Here is a 24341-nt window from a genome sequence, read left to right as displayed (position 1 = left end):
TTTCCTTTAGTGTGCCTACCTTTTGGGGGTTGCGTGCGAAAGTTCAGAGCAGGCTCTTTCTGCAAGTCCATTAAAACCAAAACCAACAAATAAACCTTCTCAGCAGTGTTTGTTGGTTTGTAGTGTTACTGGTAAGAACATAGGAAAAAATACAGGTTTAAAAAAAAAAAAAAAAAACACAACAACTTTGCTTTAATTGTAACTTGCATTTGAATCTTAAGTGTGATTTCTGTTATGGTTAGAAAAAAAGGAGTTGACTTGTGAGTCGACAGCATGGGTACCTCGTATCGGTCGCTGTCCTCAGACACGTCTGGAACAGCTGCCATTTGTGAACGCTTAAGAAATCTTGAGGTAGAGAGATGCCGTAATGATGCCTTTTGGCTATAGGCACCTCGGTGGTACAAGGCACATGGTGATGTAAACTGCAGTGGTACTGCAGATCTTCTCTCCTGCTTTCCAGACACTGCACAGAGAAGACAGGACAAGGTTTGTAGGCAGAATTACTATCTTTTTATTAAGGCAGGCTGGTGTAATTGGAAAAGTAAGGTATGCTTTTGGGCATACAAGCGCTTGTATTTCTGAAAGCTTGCCTAGTTTTTACAACACTGCTAGCTAATACAATAAAAGTTGTGAAATCTGTCTACAAACCATGCCCTTCCTCTGTCCTCAAATGGTTGTAGCCACAAAAAAAAAAATTTTGGGCTGCAGAGAGAGGCAGAATTGGTGCTTCTGTGAGAAGGGACCTGCAGGAGAACGGGTCCTGTGCCTGACTGGGTTGGTTCTGTTAACTTTTTGCTTTGTGACTAATGTTGCCAGGCTTTTCTCAGTCGTTATTTGCAGAAAGGACAAACACTGAGATTTTATGCAGGCTCCTTTATTACAACTTTTTCTGAACTGTCTGTGTGGGCTTAGGCTGTGTGCTTTTAATTTCTTAATGCAAGCATTAAAAGAGCTAAGATACATTTTAATCCTCTTTATTAAGAGGATTATTTAGTCTTTTTCTTACTAGTATTTTAAATTATTAATTTTAAATCAAACTTCTGATGAAGCTTACATATGTTCCACAGCATGCAAAAAGTGTCTTTCGTAGCCTTTTCTTTAAGTTTAACGATTAGAAACCCTATAGGTATAGTAAAGAGGTGAGATTACTGCTGTGTTCATATCTAAGCTTGGTATATGAGCACCTTAATAAGGAAAGTCACAACTAAATATGTAATTGTGAAGGCCTTGTATATGTATAGGTACAGGATCTGCGGAGCATTTGAATAGTGGAGAAATCAGGTTTTATGATAGCTTTTCTGAGCCATAGTAGTCATTAAGGACACTGCCTTACTTTAAACGGTTCCCAGAGGAATTCATCAAATTACAGATAGTCTGAGCAGATAAGATACCCATTACAAACTATAAACATTTCACAATATAATTGAACATAAAGCACCAAGTAATTGCTTGTCAAGTATAGACAGAACGTAGTAGGATAGACAAAAAACAGTACAGGCACTTGTCCTTGGGCAACCAGCATCTCTGCTCTCATAGCGTCTTTTATGAACGTGTGCAAAATTTCTGAGGGAATTCTTAGTATTCCCTTTGCATTACAAGTTTCTTTGAAGAGAGGTAATCTGTTTGTCTAGCAAATTTTACAGGAAGTAACAATAATTAATTTTATTTGAGAAACCTTATGTTTGTGAATTTTCAAACAGAATTGGTAGTCTTACAATTTCAGTATAGAATTGTGACAGTCCAGCTCTGGAATTATTTGAGAAATGAGTGTATTGGAAAACTATCCCTATACATCCCCCCCCCCCGCTTTTTTTTTTTTTGCATTTTAAGGGAATTAAATTTACACAGATGACGTTATTAATGAAGAAGATTGTAGCTTTGTTTAGCCTAGTCAGATTGTAATGGAACTCAAAAGTACAGTTGATTCATTGCTATTCAAGAGACGTGCCAGCAGGAAGGAACTTAAACCACGGACCCTGATGAACAGCAGGGTTCTCAGGTTGGTGGTGGAGGATGTGCATTGGTGGAGCCTCAATTGGCATTTTTGGTAGCTCTCTGCAGACAGCAGAAAGCTGTCTGTAAATCTAGGTGAAAGCCTTTGGTTCTAAACTGGTGGAGTGACATCAAAAACCCTAACTCTTGGAGGCAGGCAGGAAGTGATACAGATGTAGAAGTATGAAGAGATGCAATTTGACTTTGGCTAAAATGAGGGAACAAACTGATGTGCCAGAGGAGGCAGAGAACATCTTTCTCAGGATAAATCCAGATGATATTCTAAGTTGTCAAGCAGTTGAAGAGCACAGTCAAAATCCTCACAAGAAATTAATGGTAGAGATGATTAAAATGCAGAAAGTCAAAGCTGTTGGCTGTGAGGATAACTTAACAAGGGAAGCAGAATTTGAGAAGGAAATTCCTTACTAAGCAGCTGAAGAGGGGAAGAAACTGTCCACATGGCACAAGGACCAATAAAACCCATGCCCCTTGGAAAGCAGTTTTTGTAGAAGCTGCAGAGCATAAGTCTGTTGTAAGGTATATAAATCTGCAGCTCTGGGTAAAATGAAGTCATAAATACAAAATGTAGGCAGGGGAAGATCTGACTTCTGAGGGAAATTGTGTCACAAGATAGTAGTGCCCTAATTACTGCATTGGCTCAAATGTGTGTAAAATAAGATGGCAAGAAACTGTTCTGTCAAGGACAGACAAAATAGGATTGCCAATAAATCTGCAGCCAGCACATCAGCACTACCTTGGGTAAATGTGTGCATGTACCTGCGTGTGTGTGGGAGAGAGACGCAGATGTAGCTGGAGTAGAACCAGTCTCAGAAATGTCTTGCTCTGCGGTTCAGAAGTATTCTGGGAGCCTATGAGGAAGGTGTGCTTTCAGCTGCTGCACTCAAGTGATAAGGTTAAATACCTTGTTAATTAATGTGTTGCTGTGGGAGGAATTGTATTTACTTTTGAGACTGGATGCTCAAAATGTGGTTCCCTGAAATACAAGGTCCTTAAAAGTATGCAGAGGGTGACTAAGTGGCTAAGAAGGGCTGCAGTTTGCAAGTACCTATCACTTCTCGTTCTGGTTACAGCATGAGTTACAGGAATATAGTTCATGACCAAAGTGGACCGGTACTGAAGCAAGTGTATGAAATGGAGGGACATTTGATGTTACGTTACTGGCACAGACTGCTTTACTGTACAAAGTGAGCAGTTAGCATAAGTTATGTTTAGCAGTGCATAAGATAAATGCTTTCTCACGTATGTCATCTTAACAAGTCTACTTTTGCCTGCAGACACCCCATTGATCACAGATGTTCAAGTAGGAATTGCTCTTTTCTCATGGAATGCTATCAACCCTATACAGGATTTATTTAAATTTCATTGCATTTCCAGAATTCTTACTGCTTCCAGAATAATATCCTGCAGTTTCTTCAGACTTAGTAGTCCTTTTACTAAATAGGGAGTGTAGACCCTGCACTCCACTTGTAAGAGAAGTCTGCATGTCATAGGGTCTCTTGAATATTAACAATATTTAAAAACATTTTAAAAACTTAGCACTTGTTTATTGAGAATTATATATTAGAATATATATGTTGGTTTTGTCTGAGGGAAATGAGAAGTCTTCCTGGCCTGTATTAGAAATAGTGTAGCCAGCAGGACCAGGGAGGTGATCGTTCCCCTGTACTCTGCTCTGGTGAGGTCGCACCTCAAGTACTGTGTTCAGTTTTGGGCCCCTCACTACAAGAAGGACATTGAGGCTCTGGAGTGTGTCCAGAGAAGGGCTACGAAGCTGGTGAAGGGCCTGGAGCACAAGTCCTGTGAGGAGCGGCTGAGGGAACTGGGGGTGTTTGGTCTGGAGAAGAGGAGGCTCAGGGCAGACCTCATTGCTCTCTACAACTTCCTGAAGGGAGGTTGTGATGAGGAGGGGGTCAGCCTCTTCTCCCAGATAACTAATGATAGGACTCAAGGAAATGGCCACAAGTTGTGCCTAGGTAGATTTAGATTAGATATCAGGAAAAGCTGTTTCTCTCAGAGTGGTCAGGCACTGGAACGGCCTGCCCAGGGAGGTGGTGGGGTCACCGTCCCTGGCGATGTTCAAGAAGCACCTGGACAAGGTGCTACAAGATATGATTTAGTAGCTTAGTGGGTAGTACTGGTGATATGAGGATGGTGGGACTAGATGATCTTGTAGGTCCTTTCCAACCTTGTGTTTCTATGATTCTGTGAAACAGTGTTTCAAATTAAGAAAGGTTAAGGTTAAAATTTGTCCTCCTGTGTTGTAAATACTTACTACGGAAGAAATGCATCCACATGGAGGGTTAACAAATTAGAACATTGTAATTTTAATAAGTACTACTTATTCAAATTGTTAGGTGTTATGGTGTCCATAACATCATTCTGTTGATTTAAACACATTCAGATTAGGCTTTGGCACCTTATTATTATGTATTACTGAAGGCCCTACATGAAACTGGAATCTCATTGGGTTAATGGGTTAATCGTGGTAACAGTTCCAGTAGTCCCTGTGGTCACTTCGTACATACTCAGCCAGCTCACTGCTCAGCGCCTGAAGGGTAAAGAAGGAAAGGACTAAGCTTTCTGTTCCTCTATTTTGCTTGCTCAGCTGCCTTGTTTTGAAGGAAATAATGCCTGCTCTTCCTATAGCCATTCATATACTTTCAGTGTTACTTTCCTACAAGTTGCCCATTTTTAGTGTCATAAAGACTCAGTGGTAATAACAACTGAAACTAAACACCTTTTTGATATATATACCCAAGATGAAAACTATCACTGTGCAGGAACAGGCATTTTGTTACTTCACTTGAGATATTTTATTAAGGCAGTTTCTCAGAGTGAGGCTTTAGTACTGAAAAGCAGAGAGATTTAATAGCAAGTGTATCTGTCTGAAAATGATAAGACACTTAAGATATTTTAAACTTGGTATTTTGGGGTAGCTGTTATTTTTAAGTTTCTTGTGGTCCTTATGTTTGTAATCTTCAGGACAGAACACTGAAAACTTTTTTTTTTAATACCAAAGCTGCCTTGTTTCTTAGGTTGATTTTTTTCTAATACTACTAGTAATATTAGAAATAGGTTGCTATTAAAATGTTGTTCTTAAATTACTGTTGCAAATAATGGTAGCATTTGAGTTTTGAGCATTATTTCCACTCATTCTCCAGAAGTTGTAAGCTTTCCTATATTAGTTTACTGTTGGAAAATTGAAAATTTTACGTGATGTGCATCCATTATTATTTTTGCTGTTTTTATTAAAGTAGGGGTATGTTAACCAGTTTGATGTAGGGAACTGTAATTATTCATTAACTGATAACAATGTCCATAAGAACAGGGAAAGAGTTGAGAATTTATGCAGAGGTGGGAATGAGTGGGACCTGGGGAACAGAGCAGCCTGGAGGGTTGGGTGGGAGTTTGGGACTGTTTGGCTGTAAGGCACAGGAATAACTGGAGGGGATAGAGTATAAAAACCTGCTGTTTTTATAACAAGACTTTCTGCCATACCCTGGAGTTGGACCTATTGTTCTGAAGTCCCAAATTCCCTTTGTTTTGTGCACAGCTATCAAGTTATGGTCAGAATAGCTTTATCTTCTGTAGTGAGTGATCAAAACCAGAGATGACAACTTTAATAGTTGTTAGTTAAATGTAGATAGTGGATATCAGTCCTGTCATTTTGTGGATTGATGGTGGATGTCAGGAGCAACGTGAAGGTTTTCTTTCTTTTGTAAAGCTTAAACAATTTGTCAGACATCCACTGTGTATCAGGATGATTAAGCTATCAGAAGTTATGAAATGTCAGAATTATCTGCAGTTGATTTACCATGTCAATTCATTTCTTGTGTTTGTACATATGCATTATGATTCAATTTTTAATTATCTGACCAAATCCTTTTTTTCTTGAATTCTCATCCATTGAGTGCATGGATGGTATCTTGTAGATGAGGGACGGTTTACTGAACAAACTCTGTATTATTTGCTTTGAAAATCAATAAATATGCAGTGAAGGACACGGACTGCTTGAGGATACATGAAGTCATGTGGTCAAGGCAGCTGAATGTTGTTGTGGAGAATTGGGTTCTTGCTGATCTTTTCACCATAACCAGGATGTATTTCTCATTTTCTGAGTAATGGAAGTAATGATTTTAACATGTTCAGAGCTGTGAAGAAGAATTAATTAATTTTCTTATATGCTCAGATACTATATCATTCCACACAGCCAGCATTTCTTGGTCTTAAAGCATTTGCTTTTGTCGCTCCATCTTGGTATTCTTCTGGGGATCTGATTTCACAAGCCAATTTTAAAATAAATGTTCATGACTCATCTTCAGAGATTGGTCATGAGTAATATGTGGCCCCACAGCACGTGGGCACCAATGCAGTGCTTCTGTGGCATATATCTAGCTAATTTTGAGCTATTCCTTGATGGATAGCATGGCTAAGTTTAAAACTTGAAACTTAAGGCTTATAACAGTCAGAGTATGGAGATTTTTTTTTTTAGTTGTATTTTATATTCAGCTTATTGTAATTCAGTCGCAATAAGTCTGTCAGCTTCGAAATTACTTGTTCGGAGCTTCAGAACAATTCCAGTGATGCAGATCGCGCCCAGCGGAGGTGTAAGAGTTCTTGCTAATGGGAGGTTTTAGTAACTGAGTTCAGTGCTGATACCGACGGCATTAGAGTTGTTAGATCTAACTCGTCCTGTTGAGCTTGACTCTTAAAGTGTTCTTTAAAAATTTTGTGATGTACTTAATGTGCTGCAGTGGTTATTAAGAGTGCAAATCAGAGATGGGTAATTGAATCTGAAGCGCGGTAGCGTGGCTCCCTTGGGAAGGCCTGGAAGCTGGAGAACGTAAGGTAGCATGTGGGGAGAAGCTGCTTGTTTTCAGCTAACTCAAGAGTCCCCTGAGAAATGCAGACAGTTTACCACAAACTAGCTCCATCCTCACCAGTGCTGCAAATGCCATGTTAGACTGAAAATCAAGTTGAGCTCTTAATCCTCACCAGTAATCAAGGTTTTGTGGATTAATGTAGGCCAGGTCTCTTATGCCATCTCTTCAACATGGGTCTTTAGTGGTCTTAAGCAGACGCAGTGGCATGAACTGTTGTATTTAATAGCAAAGAGATTCATTTGGTTGTGGGAACAACAAAAGCATGTATTCTTTTTTTTCTTTACTATGCTAACTCTGCAGTGATAACTTCGTACCTTGAATGTCAGCAGAGGTGAGTTTTGAATACACATAGGGTGAAAATTTATTGAGTAAACAGTTGCTATTGTTAAATAAATCACCCTTAAGGCTGGAGGTGCATTTTAAAGCCCTTATATTGCCAGAGTGAGGCAGAGGCCCATAAAGTTCCAGATAGGTGTGCAAGCAGTAGAGGAGGCTTTAAAAAGTGGGTAAAGCATTTTTTTTAAATGCTCTTCGTGTTTCCAAGTGGTTGTGGAGGGGGCTTTTTGGGGTTCACTATCCAATGTGATGGTGGGTAATTTTCCAAATTATTTGGACAAGTGTTCTTTAGTAACAATTCCACTGTACTGTGCTGTGGCACTTGTGGGTATCTTGCCTCTGTCAGTATAGATTTAGCTGTCTTTGTTGCAAAATGAAATTATTCCCTAATAATTTTCTATAATAGAGAAAGGTGGGTTGTTGTTATTTATTTATTAACTATTCCCATGGCCAGTACTCATTTTAATGGGTCATGATGGGTTATGTAAAACATTCATCTACTCTGTTGATAGTTGATATTTTGTTTTGCAGCTGTTTTGCCTATTTTTTTCTACTTCTTAGAAGAGGAAAAAAATTAAAGAAACAGATAAAGAGAAAAAGTTAGATTTTTTCCCCCAATTTGAAAGTATTGAACTTAAAAAAATATTTTTTTTCAAAAACCATGCTACTCAATCTTCTTGATCTTTGTAATTCTTCTTAAAGAAAGGCTGCTTTCTTTGTTCACTACTTGAAATAAATAGGGAGGGGAAACCTTGAAATACTTGAAATAAAATTGAAGATCTTTATTTTCCATTTCTGCAAGCCAGTAATAGTTTAAGTTGAAAGTAAGAGACCTGTTCTGAAATAAAAATTGCTTCCAAGATTTTTTTAATCAACTGACAATTTTTGGAACAAGGCTTATCATGGCAACCACGCAATTGTTTGACGGAAGGCTGTTCACCAATTTCTATTCATTTCTGGGTGGCTAGGATGAGGCTAATAACTGTGGGATCTGTTCTGAAATTTCCTATCACTTCTCATTTTTAAATGTGTTGTTCCAAGGGATCAGATGGGGATTTTAAGCCACGCTTCTCATTGGCAGCAATGAGGAGTGTGATGTGTCTGGACCAGCAATGCCTGATCTTTCTACCCAAAGAGCTGTAGGCTATGCTCTTTACTGTGTTCTGCTGAACGTGCTAGGAATGCGGAGCCCTGGCATTCATGATTCGTCAAGACTGTGCTATCGAAGGAAATGTGACTGCCCTGCTCCCACTGGCAGGGATGAAGTGTCGTGCCTTACACAGCCGCAGGAGCCAGGCACTCTATGTGTGATGGTAGGGTTCTGTGCTGCAGCTGCTCTGTCGCTGGAGACCGGCTGTTCCTGTAGCTGGACAGTAGCAGAGGATTTGGGTTTGCTTCCCCCATTCTATAGGGTTTTTGTCACTGAAGGACCCCAGTGGTAAGAGACTGAGTCAAGCTAAAGAGCAGAAATGACCACGGCAGGAACTCTCAATCACCAGGATGCTGAACCGTCTGACATCCAAAGGCTGTTAAATGCTGTGGGTATATGACAAACTCTAGTACAAATAGCATGCTAGATCTTTCAGAATATTAATCTGTTTTATGATCTCCTTTTATTTATAAAGCTATATAATAAAGTGCTCCAGGGTCCTTTCAGATGAAAGGCATTAGATAATGGCGCCTTTGGATGTTTACCTCTTGTCTGGGTCTTTTAATTCATTTATCACTGAAATGCTCTATTGCAGCAACTCTGTTCTTGCCCATGTGTGGTGTGAAACCATTTGAATGTCATCCTTATTTATTTTAGCTCATTTCTTAAGTTTCCTATTGTGAGGCATCTATGGGCTGAATTAAAACAGATATGAAACACTCAAAGCAAATCCCTGCATAAAACTGCCAAATAAAACACAACCAGGCAAGATTAAAAATAAAAAAATAAGATAATCGGGCACAAGGACAAACTCAACAGACCTCTTGCAAACCACCCACAAAGGGATTAGTTCCCAGCTACCCAAAGGAATGGGAAAAACACGGGTAGCAGCTAAAAAGAGTGAAAGGGAAGGGACCCAAACCAGATAAAAATAGCTCTGTTGAAAGAAACAAGACTCGCAGTGGAGGCAGCCAGAAAAGGACAAGAAAAGAAGGGCATGGTGAAATGAGGCAGAGATGCAAGTTGTTAAACACGGCTGGAAGCTGCCTTGCGATGCGGGATGCTGGTCCTGTAACTGATGAGGAGCAGGCTGGCACCTCCCTGCCCCTTGCCTTTGGGTTGTTCTGCCTGCCTAGGGACTGCTGGCTGCAAGGAGGGGGCCTGTGGTGCTGGTACTAGTCAGGACGCTGCTTTTCCAAAACACAGGTCTGCTTTCTGTGGTTGGATTTATGGTATCAGGGCCCTTATCCCACCCACTGCGCACAAAAGACCCACCTACCAAAATGTTTTGCAGGATGAGGTCTAGAATGTGAAAAAGATGCCTCCTCTGGAGGTTTTGGATTTTTCTGGTGTTGCTGATTTCTTCTCTTCTTTCTCCAGAAAACCCTTTGTAGCTGTCTGAAGGCTATGGGCAAGTGAAGACCAAGTACAAATGCTTCTCTAAAACATCCTATTTTTAATTAAGTATTTCTTCACGGATAGACCCTTCCTATTATAAGATCATTTAAATGAAATCTGTGTTGGTGCCAGGCCTGTAATCCGAACTGTAGTACTTCACCTGGGCCAAGTTCTCATCCCAAAGCAGGTTCAGTTAGTGAGGGCTGGAGAAGAGCCTAACATGTGGCTTGGCGTTTTTGGTAGGATCCACCCATTTGAAAACAAACACACCCTGAACGTTATGCTGTTCCTTTATTAAACCTTTTGGCAATCTACATCTGGTTTCTGCTTTGCATAGTTGCTGCTTTATGGAATTCTTACTGACTGTTATTTTTTCCACTTGCCCTATTTAGGTACGTATTTTAATGTTAGCAATAATAATAGCAATAAGTATATCTTTAGTTCCACTGCTGGTTTTTCTCAAGTAACATTCCTGTAGTTTTCTCTCCCTCTCCCCCCTTGCAATAACACCCTTTTGCATTAAAAGTATTTTAATGTTTTCAGTTGTTACCATATTCTGCCGTTCTGCCTTCATTCCTTTTAAATCTGTTTATGTGAAATGTGTGCTTGGGAAAGCTGGAAGTTGCTTGTTTTCATTTGAAACATACATTCATTAAAATAGCTAAGAGTATATAAAGGAGCAATTTCTGTTGCATCAAGCAGAACTTTGACTTTATTGAAGCTCTCTTTGGCCCTTAAGCTGTCTTCATAAATCAAAACTCGTCATACCCATAGGAAGCTCCGTTCTGTTTGTTGTAGCTTTGAACACAAGGATTGATGCTACCTATGGTCAACTATCCAGGAGTGTGGTGTAAAAGGAGGATGATGAAAGGAAGAGTCTTTTACACCCTCGTATGTAACCTAAAATTTAGCATGTCTCAATTCCTGTTCTTCACTGGTAGTATTATGTGAGACTTCGGAAAACTATTACTTTGGTACTGGCTTGTGGCTGTGATGAAACACACCGCAGTCTTCAGAGCTTTCTGATAAGCTGCTGTTTGAAAATGGAACAGCAATAGTCAACGGTATTTTTTTCATTTTATCTGTCATTTTGGCATTTACAAATTCCATTTTTCCTGTATTCCTCGTAGTTTCCGTTCTCATTTTGGAATTCGAGGAGCTTTTCAGCCTTAGTTGGCAATTAGTGTCTGTTTGTCTTGCTGGTCTGATTCATCTCAATTACATCAGCTCCAGAGCCCATAGATATTTCTAAAACAGTTCTGTTCCACTTTCTGGTGTGCCAACTCAACTTCCACTGCTTACTGATGGATTTGTTTGGGTCAGAGTTTTCTGCCTGGACTTTCTGGAGGCAATGCAATGAAAGGAGTCTTGCAAGGTGTTAGGGTATTCACTATAACTGTGGTTTTGGGCATTTGGCTTGGTAAGGCTGTGTTGAGATGTGTTGTAGAAACAGGTGTATGTGCAGCTGTCTGCTTTGTTGCTGGCAATTGCAACTGGCAATTTTTAGAATTAATTTGTAGCTGCCTGCGTGTCTCCAGTTTGAGACAGGACAGCATGCCGTCCTAGATGCTGAAGGCTTTGTCCACAGTAGTAAAGAGCATCCATAGAGTATCAGATCAAATGTGCAGATGGCAGTGTCCTGCCTCTCTGGAAATGACTGGTACCAATGTGTAGGAGAGAGCTGAGGCACTGGTGAGCTCACAGTTATACTTTCCCAACGGAGCCCCTTGCTCTCCAGGAGTCTGTAGCTCGGGAGCTTCCTGGGCCAGGTGTGCAGACTTTGTGTCCGCACCACTTTTACCTAACTGCTTTTTTGCATCTGTTTAAAATTTTGACATATATAATGAATTGTACATTTTACCTACGAGTTCTGTGAAAAAGTACATTCTTTTGTTATTTGAATATCCATCCGTCTCATTTGCTTCAATGACCTTCATTTTCTGCACTGCAAAAAGCAGTAACAGTTGTTACCTATTTATTCCATGCCGCTCATTAGTTAATAGACCTATGTGAAAGCCCTTTATAGTGATTTATTTTACTCGTTTCAATAGTGCTAGTCTGTAGCTCATACAGAACCTAATCTATTCCATCCATTTGAATTTTCTTTTTTTTCTGTACTCTCGATGTGTTTTCAAGTTGCCTTATATCCATTTTAAGACTAGAGGCACAAGAAGTACACATAATAGAAACGAAAACCCACACAGTGGCATAATGATGGTTTCTGTTTTCCCTATTTTCTTCCACCCCCTTACAGCTGTGAATGGTGGCCAATGTAATAATGACAATTACCACTTATTGTAGTTAGAGCTTATGTGTTTCTTTGAAACAGAGTCTAGTGGGGGACATTTTAACCGGTGATGGATAGAGGACCTGAGGTGGACTCCCAGTACAGTTCCTACTTCTTTGTTTCATGTAATATTTGTCAAAACAGCGGCGACAGATTATGATTTTTTGCAGCATGAAGGATGGCTGCATTCAGCACGCACGTACGCAGATAAAAGACGTTGAACAGCTTCAAAAGCTCAGTCAGTCAGTCTGTCAGAATTGCACTGGCAGACCTGGAGCGTTGTACGTACAGGTGGGAGCTGCAACTGAGATCTCTTTGTTCATGGGAGAAAAGGGAGTTTGGTTTGACAAGGTTACTGCTGAGAGGTGCCGGATTGCTTGGCTCTGACCACGTCTTCACAGGCCTTGCAAGAGGCTTGCCCTAAATCTCTTCTGGCAAGCCGTGTTTCCCTTCTGGAAGTGCATAGCCTTCGTGTGCCTGTCCTCTGGGGTGCCACCTGACCTGATGGCCCTGGTCCTGGGGTCTCCCCAGAGCTGTCTCTGTCACAGCCATGCCTTTGCTCGTGCTTTGAAGGGTCCACGGGGAAGCTACTTTTCCACCTAGGGGAGTTAGGGAAGAAAAGCAACAAATATGGCAAGTGTACTTTGACTTCTTCCAGAATCAGTCTTCCTCTGAGACCCTAACTGTTTAGTGAATTTTGTGGTGAAGAGGCATGTGCCTATGCTCAATAACCCCATCCCATGCAGTTTGGAGAAGTTTTTTTAAACAGCATCAAGCCTTAGAACTGGGCAGAAGTTACTTACCTGCTCGCTAGAAGGTTCTGAGGGCTTGTTACAGGATTGACAATTCAGAGAAGCTGTTCTCTTGTCGAGTTAATGGAAATATATTTTTGAAGTAACTGTGTTGAAGATGTTTTTCTCATATCTACAGCTTTTATTTATAAGATATAGAAATCAGATAATCTTTATTTGATGTGAAAGGTGACCATTTAAAAATGTGTTATGCAGGCAGCATACTTGATTTGTCTCTCTTGACCAAGTTATAGGTATGTGCCGTTTTGCAAACGTGCTCCAGAGTAATACTGATGTACTGAAGTATTGATCTGTTTTCCACCAAGTAGTTTTGGTGACTGCCTTTATCGGAAAGGTCTAATGCATGAGGGGAAGACCCGTGGATCTTGTTAGAGGTGTACACGTCCCAGCTTTGATCATGTTGGGTATAGTGGCATAAAGACATCTGTGTTTCCTGATAGGGCTACTTTACCCTGATTTCAGCTGGCAGATCCCTTGATTCAGTAATATTTGTCTACCTGGAGAATGGATCTCATTAAGATTCAAGTAGGTGAAGAAGACAGGCACCTACAGACTCAAGCAAAAGTATAAATAAATAAAATTCTAGTAAGAGAAATTTGTAAAGATCAGAAAAAAAGCCAATACTCAAAAGTAGGTAAAAGGACAAAACCTGTAAGTTTTCCTATAAGGAAACAGAAATACAGAAATTTGGCAAAGAAATTCAGACAGGAACATAAATTAGGTTACTTTTTACTTAAATTTTCTTTGAAATATCAAACTCGTCTTCATTTTCCTTTAAGACCTTGGGAAGGCTGACTTTTTTTTTTTTTTTTTTGTTTTTTTTTTTGTTTTGGCTGAGTAGAGAGCTGAGTAGTGCCCAGTGGCAGAACAAGAGGCAATGGGCCCAAACTGGAACACAGGAGGTTCCTCCTGAATATCGGGAAGCACTTGTTTGCTACAAGGGTCGATGGAGCAACTAGCACAGGTTGCCCAGAGAGGCTATAGAGTTTCCAGCACTGGAGATCTTCAAAAGCCCATGGTCCTGGGCCACCTGCTCTAGGTGGCCCTGCATGAGCAAGCAGTTGGACCAAATGGCTTCCAGAGGTCCCCACCAACCTCAACCGAAGCTTCAGACCTTCATGTGAATTTGGAGCTCCATCTCCTTTAGCTGTAAAATAGAATTTTTTTGGTAACACTTGATTAAACCTACCTTGTTATGGAGAATGCTTTACGGAAATAACCTTGGTGGGGTCTTTCGTTAGCAGGATTGAGTAGATATTTGGTATTTATGACTCACAGGGATGCTTACTAATGTTTTCTTGATGGGATCTGCAGACTCTTGTCCAAGAAACATTTTTTTAACTAGGAGAACAAAATTAATTAGATTAATTGGCATCCAAATTGGATTATTTGGCAGGACTTTGTGCATAAATACCTCAGTATTGGTGCGTGATTTAAAATGATGATGACATTGATACTAAAATGTAAAGCATTGAAATTTAAAGTTACTTTAGAGTTACTCAAGTACTATTTTAAAATCAATTCTTCAGTCTTAGCTGCAGGCTGTAGACAGCAGTATTTGCTTTTGATAAAGGATACAGACAAAATTGATTGAAGGCTTACTGAGGAACAGAATTGTTGCAGGTTTGCAAAGTTAGACGAGGTATAGCACTTTGGAGAGGATTCTAGAGGAAAAGCCTGCTTCCTAACAGGCATAATAAGCTTGTATGATCCAAGAGATGCAATCTAACTGGCTGACCTTACTGAATTTTCTATGAAGTTGGCTTGAAAAGGCGAGAAATAACTTCCATTTGAAGGAAATTGTCTGCTTCTTTGAACTTCATTCTGTGACTTGCGTTTGTAATTATTGATATAGCTTGAGCTGAACTGCAGCTTTTTTCTAATGGCGTAGTATGTTTTGATTTTAGTTAGTTGGTGTTTTTGCAGTGTTTTGAATGTGAAAAATGCTACATAAGTGCAAAGTGTTGCTTATTATTTTCGGACCAGTAGTCTTGGTTTATTTACTTGCATGAATTTGTGCCCCAATTCCAGTTTCACTGTCGTTTTCTTTATCTTTTACCACGTGTTGCTTAGTATAGATGGCTTAGCCGAGACTCGAGGTGGATTTTTTTTTCATTCTTCTAAGAATCACTTAATATATCTTTATGATGCTGGTTTCACTGATGCATGTTTTCCCTGTTTTCAAGCCTTCAAGTTGTGTCCCAGTGTTTTGATATAAATCTTATTTCTTTCCTTTTTTTCTCAATTGCCATGAGTATGTTCTTCATTTAGGAAAAAAAACTTTTAATATGAAATGCTTTATTTAATTTTAGTTCTCTGATGTGTGACACAACAGTAATAAAATATATTTTACCTCATTCTCCGTATGAGAGTTTTAGATAACACTTGAGTCTTCTGTGACCATGAAGATTTATAAAATGTAGACTCTGCTTTGATGCAGAAGTTACTGTTTTATAGGATACCAGACCTTGCTTCTCATATGGCCCCACCACCTTAGTGTCCCTATAAATGATGGATGCAAATCCATCTACAGTTCAACTGTGACAGTCTGTCTTGCGGCATGCTACAAGATAAATTTGATTTCTATGGAGCAATTTAATATTTTGATAGGAGCATTTAAACGCATGAGAGGATGTTGCTTTTGACATCTGAAGAACCAAATTTTTACCTTGATAGGTCTTTTTAAAGAAAGAAAATACTGTGAAAGCCTAAGTTCTTTTTACTATTTTGAACAAATTTAGGTAAGAAAAATTAGCTTTCTGTTCAGTTAGATAGTACATGCATACTCTTTAGATGGCCATTTATGCGGAAAGGTGCTGTCTGCTGTTTTTACAAATCAAACCACCCAATTGTGGCTTCTGTATTAGCTCATAAATGGAAGAAATTCAAAAATTGAAACTGGTCAGCTGTTGCCTCATGGCCTCAGTCAGTTGGAAAAGAAATGTTTCGTAGGGAATCTAATAGATGTTTACTTGGAAAAAAATGGTGCTAATAGTAATGACCATTTGCAAAAGGTATTAACGGCAGGAACTTTGCTTACGAAATCTTATAAAAAGCATTGTGTAGTTAAATGCTTTGACGTGACCGGGGGGAACATAAAGGAAGCTGGCTCTGGCTGCCCTTTTATCGCTGTGGTGTTCCAGTGTGGTGAGAGAAAGGAGATTAAAGCTGGAGCTCTCACTATAAGGAGGAAGAACGTGTCCATCAAGACCCCATTTGCCTTTGTCCCTCCTCCCATTTGATGGTGTTGAAAAGTAATGTTCCCACCAGAGTGGGAACATTAGCCTTGCTTTTTAAGTGATGGCTTCCAGGAATTTTCAGTTGGGAGTAAATAGATCTGCGCGTGGCCAGGACTTGATAGCTCTTTTTATAGGCAGGATCTATTTTTGTTATGACCTATTTTTGTTAGTGCTTTACTTTCTTTAGTTCACTTGAGAAATGCAGCTTATTTTTCATCTGAGTTGTCGTTCAGTAGTCACATTTTCCATGGCTTTGGAAGCCTCTGTTGAGTTGTTTTGGAAGTAAATGGTGGTTTGTTTTGGTTTGGTTGATGCCTTGGAGCTGTACTAAGTTCTTGTCAGGACACCAAGCTCATTGGTGATTAATAGGCTTATTTTAACATCAGTTGATTTTAATTTTTCTCAGCAGACCTGTGATGGCCAGTGCTGGTAAATTCTGTCATTATCTGTGGGGCTTTGGTCTTGGATGCTCTTCTCTAGGAGTCTACTAGGAAACAAACTCAAATCACTGGCTCTGGTTTTTGAAAACCTTAAAGAAACCATTTGAACAAAGTTAATTAAAAAAAAAAGATCAAAAGTTACAAAAGCTAACAGGCTTACGTGGTCATTTTGAGAAAGAAAGTAGATGAGTAGATTGAGTAGAAAGTAGATCATCTGAATTTATATCAAAACAAAATTCATTTGCTGCTAGTATTTATTTCAGCTATTTGCTAATGTCAGTGTGAACAGTGATGAGAAGTTCTTTATGAATGTCTACATTGGGCATCATCCAGTCTGACCAGGAGCATGGCACAAACTGTAACAGCTCAGTGCAGACTGTAGTAACTTGGTAGTTTGGTCACCCAGCGTATATTGGATAAAAAAATCTCTTGCAGTTGAAAAAAAGTACATTCCTTTTGTCCCAGATGTTGAAGTTTCCATTTCATTGAAGAAATGAAATTTGTAAGCCCTTGGAATATTTTATTTTTACCTCTAGGTAGGTATCCAGTGGCAATAGTATTGATAATCTGTACATTGCTTCAAAGTACTACTGAAACACTAACTGAGGAGAGAAATGTGGAAGGCTGAGGCAGATGAACTGGTAGCAGTTAATGGCACCCTAGGGCTAGCTGCCGGTAGCTGTGTGCTCGGGTAACCAGATGCTCCTCTCCCAGTGTTGTCTTTCGATACTGTCAGAGCTCTTTGAAAATTGTCTATCATTGTTCTAATGAAAGACCGCAGAATTTTCACAAAATCAATTACTTCAGTATTTTCCTTTGGGGAAAGGGAAATTGAAGTAGCGTTTAATGTGATTGCTGAATTGACTACCCAAAGTGCCCCACACCAGTCCTTTACATGAGCAGACAACTCAGCAAGTGCTGTCATTTTTCCGCTTATATATGGACTGTGGAGAGATGAAAATGTAAGTGCAATGGAGCTGAGTTATACCTATTAAACACACTGCATAAAAATCTCTTAGGCTACACTAAGTTCCTGGGAAATTAATGCATTCAGTTAGGATTATGGAAAAAGCTGCTCTGCATAATGGCTCTTCTTGGAGGTGCACGCATGGGTGCATTTGTTGGTTTGTTTCGTAGGCTGCCTACGTTTTAGAGCTTAGAACAGGTACAGAGATTGTCACCTGTTATATTTTTTAGGTTTTAGGACATTTTCTAAAGGAAGAAGATAAATAATGAACGTTAAATCTAAGCAGTGAATTCATTTGTGTGGAGCTCAGTGAAAATCGATTTAGTTTTTGCTCATCCTCCTTAAACTTGATTTGTATTCTGCCTGTAGGGGAACAGTGCTACTATGCATTTTAATAGTGCAAAATAAGTTATTAATTTTGGAGTGTTAACTTGACAGCATTTCTATGCAATTACGTTCTCTTATAGATTGGTTGAGGTTCTTTTTTCTTTTTCAGCCTAGCGTTGGGATGAGACTTACTTCAGAGCCTGTCAGCACTGATCTGTATTCAGCTGGAAGAGTGGCAATTGAGTTGAGCACTGAGCTGAGAGCGTGGCTTCAGCAGCAATCCCATTTCCTGCGGTCCTGGGCAGGCAACCCTAAGAAAGAGAGCTGAATTGTGCTCTCAGGAGAACTGGTGCAGCATCAGTAAAGCCAGTGGCGCCGAAGGCTGCTTAATGCTTCTGTATTTTGGGACAGTTGTTCCAGTGTCTCCTTTTGGACAGTGGTAAACTGGCCCCTTTGCACAGCCCGTGCAGTGACAGTTGTGGATGAGAGGAAGGGTTGCATTACTTCTGCTCCTTTTCTTGATGTACAGTGCCTAAGCAAGGTGCAAGAATTGGCTTCGCTATCACACTGAGTTTGTCGCCTCCTCAGCTGCTTTGAGGGTGAACCACAAATTTTGGGTCAAATCTTGAGCCCACCAAAGGTTGTGAAAATTATCTTCTGATTCCAATAGAATCAGTCATGGTTTTAGCTTTAAACTAAGTAATGTATCTGTGAAAAGATGCACATCCTTAAAAATATTCTATGCAATAGTTGTCTTTTAGGGCTTTTCCTTTAAGAAGATCAGTTAGTAATAAAAAATGCTTCTGTAGTATTATATGATCTTGTATTGCACACAGCATATTAAGGGCAGATGACAGTTGTCACATTTTATTGCTACTGAAAAAGTAGCTCTGGATTGAGCTTCTTTGTGTCTTGATATCTTTAATCCTAACTGAGAGAAGAGTCCAATGCCCAAATGGTTTGGTGCGTTGAACTTGAAAGCATCTGACAGGCTGGTAAGCCGTTTTCTCACTCATGAAATGCTTACATTTTATCTGAAATAGAATTGTACTAGGCTGTTGCTTGGCATGTTACACCTGTTCTAGTGTTGAAATGAGTGGGCATAATGTATTTTAAAAATTGTGAAAGAACACTATGACAGATGAAATACGGAGTGCACAAATGTCACAAAACTCCTGAATTAAATTGGGCTGTGTGACATGAATTCTGTACTTTATGCACAGGCATTGGGAGCTAGTCTTTAATTATACAACCACATAGTGGGTTTTCCTCCCTTTCATACTACAGAATGACTGGTTTGCTTGCATTTATTCCGGGAGCCTCCAAACCAACTTGTAATTAGCACTTGTAATAATAGATGGTGTTCAAAAGTAAAAAGACTAGCCAGAAGTGCTAACTCATGTTAAGTGCAAAGTCACCACCAGTTGCCTATGGTTTTGTAGAATGCTTTAAAAATAACGTTTAGATCAGTGATTGGCATGTAGTAAGGGATTCGTTAACAAGGTTCGCTTGGTAGAGTCGTTGCACATAAGCATGGAGATGTGTCAGGATTTGCAGCTATGAAGAACCACGTCCATTTCACATGTGACACTGACAGGTGCTTAAAAAAAATAAGAAAATTGTGTTTTTTACTCTATTCTCTAGAGAAATTGAAATAAAAATATCATTACAGGCTAATGATGAAGCATCAAGCTGAGTCAGGTGTTCAAAGGTTGGAATTGCACTGGTAAAAGCCAGTAATAGGCTTTAATCTCCTGCAAGTGACCTAATTTTGAAACTGTCTCATTTTGGAGCCAGTGAGACTGGACTGGGGCTGTGCTCCCTAAACACTACAAGGTGGTGAGCGCTTGCACAGGCTCTCAGACACGAGAACAGATTTGGGAGGATGAAGACCTGTTCCTCATTTCTCCAATTCACAGTCATTTTCTATGCGTGTGCTCTTAGCCTGCAGCAAACATGAGGTAATTGATGTTAGCTCATTAAACTTGCGCTTACTAACCAAGTTATTTATTAATGCTGATCCTCCATGTTAAAGCCAAGAGGATCTTAAGAGGCAAGGAGGCCGTTGTGCCCTTGCTGCTTTCTCTGCAGCAGGTTGAGCGCTTAGCAGCCTCAGGGAGGGTCTGCTGAGCCCATGGAAAACTAATTCCTTAGGGGAAGGAAAAGGCACTGGTCATTACTTCCCTCCAAGAGTCAGTTTTACTGTAAGGATTGTCGTCTGCATGAGCTGTTCATCATTTCTTTCTCCGATTGTTTAGCAGTTTGTGGGCACTTCAGTCTTGCGCACTGTAAACATTAATCTGCTAAGCCAGTCATTGGAGTTTTATGTGGCAGCAGTTAGGTAATAACATGGTCTGAGTTTAGTTGTGAATGCCATTTGAAGGGGAAAGGAGAAGCACAAAACCACCAAATATTTTCAAGGGAAGTAGGAAAGAAAGGGAAGGAACGCTGTGGCTGGAAGGCGGTTTGATAGAAGCTGGCATCCTGCTCAGGCTGTCCCACAAGGTGAAAGAAATAATGACCCTGCATTGCTACAGCCTGGAAAAAGGAACTCTAAGGGTACTTAAATTAAAAGTACAAGTTTGCCAATAAGCTCAAGGGAGAAGGTGAAGGTGTTATTTTAAACCAGTGTAACCACAGGATAGGTCAGGTTCCCATCCATTAGGGCTGTTTCAGGGACAATGGCAACGTTTCTGCTATTCAGCAGCAAAATACCTGGCTGAACAGCTGAGTTCTTCTGAAACTGAAAAAAGATGAGCACATGTGGTATTGATTATTTAGCAGCTGTGGTAAATACAAGGTTCAGAGTAAACTCTTGTTGGTTTAGAGGCTCTCTTGGGAGCTGCATCTTTGGTGTCAGTTCAGCCTAGCCAGTCTGATTTGTACATTGAATGTAGATTTGCTTTCTCCAGTCTGTCTTTCTTTTTGTGATTAGATGAGGTAGTTTCTCAGTCATTTCCTTACAGTGAATTATTTCTGCTCTTTTCATTTGCATGGAGATTTCTGTATGTGGATAAAAGCTCTTTTTTTTACCAGCTTGTTCCTTTACAGCCAGGGATGCTTCTCCCCTTGTAGTGGGAGACCAGAAGCTCTCAGGACTTGTGGTGTTCCTCACCAATATCTATAAATATCTATATTTAGATATTTCACCAATATCTCACCAATATCTATAAAAGCTCACAGAGGAGGCAGACAGTCTTTCAGTAAGCAATAAATCATGACTCAGGGCCAAGTCCAACTGATCAGTCTTGTAGTGACTGTTTTGGTGATAATGTGTTTTTTGTGTTCTTCCCTCCACCCCTACCTCCCTTCATAAAATGTGAATAGCATTAATTCCCTTTTGCCATCTTTTTGTTTGTAGATCTTAAACTTCTGGGACTCTGTCACAGTGTATTTGCACAGAATCTAGCACATTGGGATCCTCATCTTAGCTAAGTCTCACTAACATGACTAGCGGTAGAAATAATAAGCACCATCCCCTCCTTAGCCCAAACCTTAAGACAAGCAAGAGCTCTTGAGGTTGATGCTCAAGTAAGACCCAGCAGACTGCTGAAGGTTTTATGCAGGAATTTTTTATCGCATGAGCTCGTCTGAACAAGAGGTGAATTCACAAAATATTGTAAAGATCAGAAACAAGCCTGACTTTAAAGATGGAAACCCCCAAATGCTAAAAGTTCTGAATCAAATGTTAAATTTTGTGCATTTAGCTTTCTTCTGAGATCAGAAATACGTAGTCGATATACATGAACTACCTGTCTTCTGCAGAGCTGTTTAGTAATAGGAGAATTGTGACTCTGTCTTATTGTGTTCTGGTTTGGATCAGGCTGATTAATTTAGAAAGAAAAATTGATTGCAATGTTTTATTTTTTTCCCCTTGTTTATAGCCAGAAAATAAAAAGAAAATATTTTAGGTGGATTAGCAAAGCCATTCCTTGTGGTGTATTCTTTCCCTTATGGAGGATGGTGGCTGTTTAGAAAGAAGAGGCTGTCATCCTTCCTAAAGCCAGATCTTGTCATTGGTCCTTGGGGTGCACAGGGACACAACCATCCTTTTGTGGTGCAGTTCGTAATGGAATTTTCTGCTACGCAGCAGAAGTCATCAGTCCCTGATAGCTTAAAAAGAGTGGGGGAAGATGCCATAGACATTAATCCTTAAACAGATATATAAGCAAAATTTTTGAATGATGCATGAGATTTTAGGGAGCTTTTACAATATGAGGCAGTATTGCCCTACGATCACTTGGGACAAAGGAGCGATTTAAAGCAAGATATTCGGCATTTTAGTAACCTGATTTCAGTTTAAATTATACCTAGGCTTACCCTCCTGAGTTCTGAATTTTCTTGAAGTATTGCACCTGCTTATATTGGTATATACTGTATTATTCATGTGTAACTGTGGTTGAATCTTTGCTTTACCTAGAAAGCCTTACAACATTTAAAAAAAAAAAAAAAAAAGAAAAAGGTAGTTGGTATTTCTGCAGTACAGGAAGGTCAGAACTTGAAATTTGTACTTGAAAAGGGGGGGGGAGGGTGTATCTGAAAGCTCTACTCCCTGTAATTATGTTGTTATAAATTAGTCCAGAAATACTGCACTTAGCCCCTGCTGAGACCAAACGTTGTAAATATTTAATTTTTTGATTAATAGCCCCTTCTCATAATCTAAAATTCATAAATTTGCAGTTTACATTTTGTCTCACTTTGTTACCAGCCTCATTTTTTAATTTTAAAGACAATCTCCAGCTGAGCTGAAATATCAGTTGTCTCATCGGTAGAATCAGGCTATCACCTGGGAAGACCTTCAGTATATCTGCTGACTTGAAACACAGAGATAATCTGCTGCAGAAATAAAAATAGTCTGAATTATCCAGAGGAGGCAGAGGATGACACTACCAGATTATAGCACTGCTAATTTGTATGCAAATGTACCATCTTCCTTCCAGAATTTGATCCGTAAGAGCTGTTAATATGGAAGAGTAAAGTATGAAAGCCATTCCTGGAACTGATCCAGGCAGATATGGGTTAGTGCTGGGTGGCTACATCCTGGTGCACGTATATGGGATTATCTGAAAAAATGCTACATTTGAAAACAATCTGCATTTGAAAAGGCCAAGTTGACTGCTGTGGGAGAGTGCAGTGCTGCATCTACCTCTGCTTAGGCTAATGGTCCTGTATGACTTTAATCATGACTTTCATTTGCTAGAAAATTTCAGTGCCTGGAAAATCAAGTGATAAATGTCTGCTTTTTTGCTACTGAACGTTGTTGATTACCTATGACTGAACATTACCCAAATGAATGGAAACATTTTTGTGGAAGGATTTTTTTTTCTGACTTGAATAATTTTTTTTTCTACAGAAGGCTGAGGGAAAAGAAACAGCAGCAAAATGTAAATACTCAGCCTTAGAGACTTATCTTAGAGCCAAACCTATTTGCACATTTGAATCTTCTGGAAGCTTTACTGCTCTGTTCAATTATCTGAATTTCAGGCTCTGTTGACTGAGTTCCACTCCCTTTTAATCTACAGTGGAGTTTGCCATGGTGAAATTCCATGGCACAAAAATATACCCAAATAACTCTACACACGTGGTTGTGTGGTCTTTACATTGCATTCTGTCCATACCTAAGAATAGATAGGCTCAGGGATTTTCATTTCCCACAGTTTATTTGCTATCATGATTAACCCTCATGTCATGAAGTAACAGCTTTGTATTTTGCTGTAGCAAGAAAAAATGAGGATACAAAAGTCAAGGAAAACAAAACAATTTGCAAGGAAAGTAAGGATGTGAAGTCAAGAAAAGGAGAATTAATGTTAGAATTCAGGTTATTAGTCTGTCCTCAAATTTTCTTCATATGTGTTATGGCTCTTTTACTACACCAATACTGTATTTCTTAGGTATCATTCTTTGGGTCCTTTGCCTTGCACAGGACACGTTGTGAGTGGTGCACAACGTGAGCAAAAAGTTATGTCTACAGCTTGGGACGCTGGTGAAGGACAGACCAGCAGCATGCCTCCAGACTGTGCAATGTTGGGCAGCAACTTCTGCTTCAGTGTCTGCATGCGGAACAGGCAGGGAACGATGATGTGCACGCATGGACTCACCATCCCAAATTCATGTGTTCCACAGCTGGAAAATGTTGCTTTCTTTTAATTCAGAGATTTGTTTTCTGAATTTGTGACTTTTTAAGATAAATGAAATATTCTGATGTGAAATTTGAAGAGAGATTTGCAATATTTTCTGGGTGCATTGGACAATACTATTTTGCCTTAAAGCGCAGAATACGATAAATACGTAATTATACAGGCAATAATCTAAGCACTTTCAAGGGGTTGTCATTTCCTAATATTTGCATTATTATATGTTAACTTTAACTTGTCCTCAGCATGTTTTTGCTTTTACCTCCAGTTAATCTTAATGAGTAGGACTTTCCATTAGGTAGTTGCAATATTCAACCTCTAAAATCACGCTTTCAGTATAGCCCTGGTCATGGGA

General features: G+C 39.6%; 1 protein-coding gene across 1 annotated transcript in view; it reads left to right on the top strand.

The window, feature by feature from the left end:
- The window catches only part of TULP4 (TUB like protein 4), a 157242-nt gene that overhangs the window by 33797 nt on the left and 99104 nt on the right, over positions 1-24341 (top strand). The window lies entirely within an intron of this gene.

Source organism: Cygnus atratus, chromosome 3 (genome assembly GCF_013377495.2).
Source record: "Cygnus atratus isolate AKBS03 ecotype Queensland, Australia chromosome 3, CAtr_DNAZoo_HiC_assembly, whole genome shotgun sequence".
NCBI classification, from domain to species: Eukaryota; Metazoa; Chordata; class Aves; order Anseriformes; family Anatidae; genus Cygnus; species Cygnus atratus.
Note: the sequence above shows the minus strand (reverse complement) of the source record. Positions and strands in the feature narration are given on the sequence as shown.